General features: G+C 41.9%; 1 long non-coding RNA gene across 1 annotated transcript; it reads right to left on the minus strand.

Moving 5' to 3' along the window:
• Positions 1-616: 616 nt before the first annotated feature.
• Positions 617-3,794, minus strand: LOC132455158 (uncharacterized). Its single transcript, XR_009525104.1, has 3 exons — positions 3,422-3,794; positions 2,034-3,354; positions 617-1,924 (listed from the first exon to the last, which is right to left on the minus strand). It is a non-coding gene; the product is annotated as an uncharacterized LOC132455158 (long non-coding RNA).
• Positions 3,795-4,586: the final 792 nt, after the last annotated feature.

The raw sequence follows: 4,586 nt of genomic DNA on the forward strand, positions 1-4,586 counted from the left end.
AGGTGGTGCTTGATTGCACGGAGATCTCCTGCCAAACGCCCTCTTCTCTTCTCCTGCAGAGTGAAGTGTTTTCAAGCTACAAGTCACATACAACATTCAAGGCAATGATTGGCATGGCTCCCCATGGTGCCATTACGTTTGTGTCAGGGCTGTATGCGGGATCCATGAGTGATCAGGAATTCTTCAAACGTTCTGGAATTGCGAAGCTGCTGCAGCCAGACATGGCAATCATGGTGGACAAAGGCTTCTTGGTTGACAACCTTGCTGGGTGTAAGGTGTACCGACCTGCCTTTCTCTCTCACAAAAAGCAAATGAGTAGAGAGGATGTCAGGCAGACGCAGTCAATTGCACGTCTAAGAGTGCATGTGGAGAGGTGCATAAGGAGGATTAAAGAAAACAAACTCTTTGATAAGGAAATACCTCTCTCTGTATGTGGGAACATTGAGGAGTTGTTCCGTTTGGCCTGCTTCCTGGTCAATTACCAGAATGGACCGCTAGTAAAGGCGTGGGCAAGTCAACAGTAAATTAAAGATGTGTCTTGACCCTTAAAAAAATTTCATTGTGGTCTTTACACTACATTTTGGGTTTTACTGACTTAAAACATAAATTAAAAACACAATTTATAATTTAATAAGGAAATAATGCAGGTGAGAAATAAACAAACACACACAATCATTGACATCTCGTATCACCCACGAGCACATAAAGATTAGAACAGTAATGGATGAGAAAGATTTGGTCGATTATATGGAGGATAAAAAATTCCAAGCAACAAAGATATACATGGAGAAGGCAAGATTTAATCAAGCAAATATAACATTGAAATATTGACAACATTCTGGGGAAACAAGATGTTGCCCAGGATATACTAGACAAACGAACAAAAACCAAGAGTATGAACAACTAATATATGAGAGAACTAACATTTTACACTATAAATCGAAAAGCAAAGTGGATGGAAAAAGGGGAAAGAGTGTTTTTACCAAGATAAAAGTGAAAAAAAAAATAATCCCCCTTCTCCCTTATAACCCCTGCCACCGCAGCATCCCTGTAGATACGCTGCACAAGAATGTCCTCCTCAGTCAGAACAATAAAATCACACCATTGCATCCCAGTGAGTAATAACTGCCCCTGGACTTGCCAGTAGTAGCTGTGGCTGGGCTTTCATTTTAATGTGCCACTCTACATCTTCAGGTACTTGCAGTCCACATAGCTTTTGGAATTAGGGCATTTGATTTCTATCAGTCCAAATGGTGGGCTCTCAGTTGGATCAAATACAAGACCATCTGGAGAGGATCCTAGCCAAGGAGCATCTGGGTGTATTACAAAGCCACATGGCCGGTAGTTGACTTTTTTTTTCCTGCTGTATTCTTGGATGGCCACAGGCTCCAATGCCAGCCCCCTTTTCATTAGCGCTGTCTGAACCCCACCTTTCCATATTCTCTCTGCTAGGTTCTGAGAAGAACTGTCCCCTCTCACATGGCACACCTCCCTAAATCGAGAAGAAGTGAGCCTTGGCTTCCTGACTTGGTGCCACTCCACACTGTTGCTCTGGTCCCTTGTAGCCATCTCTATCTTCCTTGCCATATCCAAGGTAATGGCAAGTGACATTAACTGGAGATGCTGTTCATAGGTGCACACAAAATTACAGGTGAAGGGATCCAGCCTATAGCCTTCTAATGGCAGAGATGGGCTGTCTGGGTGGCAGACTATTACCCGACTAATTGGTACTGGATGCTGATAAGAGATGGGGCTACCTTCCTGGACAGGTCCAAATGCTGACTCAACAAGGGGAACATCCTCGGTTATTGCCATGGTGGTTATCAGTGGAGCAATGTCTGCTGTGAAGTCTTGGTAAGCCTCAGCAACTTTCAGGACATCTGGGTCCGGCAAGTCCACCCGCACTGCTTTGTAGCGCTTACTCCTTAGAAAGAAAAAGAAAGGGTAACATCATAATTAGGAGTTGGGAAAAAGGTGAGGGAAGAATAATACACTCAAGCAAAACTAAAAGAAGAAAGATAAGTAGATATTACCTTACACCATCAGCAACTGTGTACTGCCTAGGTTTAAGCTTTGTAGAAATGACGACCATGTCACTCACTCTACCTGGTTTCACACCCTATAAAAGTACACAAAGAACCATAACAACAAAAGGATTAATAATAAATAATATTATCACCTGGTATTAAGTGCTTACCATAGTCCGTGGCTTATGCCATCTCTGCTCTGTTTCTGTGCAGCTAAGGACGGGGGGAACTGCCTTCAGTATCAGGGTTGAGTAATGTGCCGTTTGAAAAAGAAGTCCAACATTGTGATTGCACAGGACTTTTCCAGCAACACATGTGCATTCAGCAGCAGCAATTGTAACAGGCGAGCTGTTTTCAAAAGTTATCTATAAAAGAAAACACAATTACTTACATGTCACGTTGAAGTCATTAGGTCACTACTATAAAAGAACACCAGATATGAGAAAGGTCACAGCAGGCTTATGGTTCAAGCAATAGTGGACATGGAAAAAGTGCAACCATTCTGGTTTATTAAACTAACTGAACTGAGAGAGAGGGAATAAACATCTAGTTCTGCTCCGTTTCAAATACTGCTACTTGACATCCACACAAATAAGCCGGTGTCACTTATCTTTTAATTGGTTTTCAGGTAACATAGAAGTGTAACAATGTAAGAACAACATTGAACAAGAACAAGCCTAGATTCAGGGTACACTATCAGCTCTTACATCACACTGACTCATGTACCTGACCATGGATAGGCTTAAACAGGGATGGCCAAACTGTTTCTGCTTGCAGGTCCCATACAGAAAAATACACACTGTCCAGGACCATTACAAGACCAGTTAAAAGTGTAACAGTAGTTGTGAAAAACCCTGTTCTCTATGGTACTCCAGAGTTATCTAATGAATGTGCATGGATTAATATAAGAGCAAGTTTGGCCACCCCTGGGCTTAAACGTATAACACCTACACGTATGCTACACTTACCTCTTAAATGAAGTTCAGGAATCATAATAGAGTCAGAGCAGTGTAAGTTGAACGTTGAACAGGTAAGACTATCCAAGATTCCGGGCATACATTCAGCACTTACCTAACACTGACTTATGTACCCGACCATGGATTTGCTTAAACGTATATACTTATACTCTAAGGAACAGGAACAGTTTCTGGGGTGTCAATGAAAGCTATGTTAAGGTTTATGTCAGCAAACTAGACTTATTTTCTATTCTGCATCCACATCACCAGCTCGAGACACATTAACAACCCAAAACTTGAACCATTATGTTATACATGTTTTGTTTCTCCCTACTCTGAGCTTGTGTGGCTTTTCACTCATCCTGTAGGACCTATGACAGATTGCCCTCACACTGACTCTCCCTGCTGGATCTCTGTTTGAAACTGTAGGAATTCGACATAATTCATGTTATTAGACATAATTTATGTTACTAAACAGTAATCGTACACATTTCAAACACTGTACAGACGAACGAGGACCCTGCTAAATGGTAAATAACTACAGCTAGCTAGTCGATATAGCTTGGCTACCGTAGTGTTGTTGTTTAAACTTACCTTCATAATTGTCTATGTAACTTGACAGATACATCTTAAATCCCTTCTGGCTCTTGCTTCTGGGGGCAGAGCTCCCCGTCTGGACCAGTCGATGAACGTCACTTATCGATATTGAAGGCAAATCCTGCAAGCATCTTGAATAAAATAAAGCCATAGTGTAGCTGCTTTGTCAATCACTAGCGCAGCGAGACCGGAAGCATACCAACCCACACCGGAATACGGTAGTAAAAACCGTTGGAGACTCCTGAACCTAGCCTATTCTCTTCCTCAGAGAGCAGAACTGTGGCCCATTTTACACATTTTTATTTTCTAAATTATAATTATATCATTCATTTTGACCGATTTCTTTTTTTATTACTGAAAAAAAACAAAAAAAAACGGTGTTGCCGGTGTTGGGTAATTGGTGTTGGCCTCAACACCGTAAATACCGTATACCGCGGCAACTCTAACATGTGGGGGGGAGGGCCGGACCGGGGAGGATTCTCCCGGTGGCTATTAGTGCCCCACTCCGACCCTGCATTGGGGTGATCCAAGTCTGTCAGACCAAAATGATCAGGCAACACAGTGTGCTCCATCTGAGGTGAATCTAGAGGTGAAAGTTGGAGTTGGCTAGTAACGGGGACGCTGGCGAGTCCAACGCCGCTCTGTATGGCTTGTTTTTATTCAATATTTTTAATATTTCTCACGAATGCATTGAACTTTTTTTTTTTTTTTTCGTCTTTAGTAGTTTAGCTAAGTATACTAGTTATATATAGTCACTTTTCGCTATTGTAAGTGCGCCAGTTATTTTTACGTGTTTTATATGTGGAGTCCTGCAGTTGCTTGACAGTTGGTGGACGCTGTTGCCTTTTGAACGCTGCTGCTCACCGGTTGCCGCTTCTCGCTCTGAACATCATCCTGAACATTATTTTTTCGCGATTTTCTTTTTTTTATCTTACTAGTCTTTTAACTTTTTATTAGTTTTCTTTTGCTTACTTTCAACACCTTCTGTCTGAAACCCCTCTGGACC

The sequence above is a fragment of the Gadus macrocephalus genome, chromosome 4 (assembly GCF_031168955.1).
Source record: "Gadus macrocephalus chromosome 4, ASM3116895v1".
NCBI classification, from domain to species: Eukaryota; Metazoa; Chordata; class Actinopteri; order Gadiformes; family Gadidae; genus Gadus; species Gadus macrocephalus.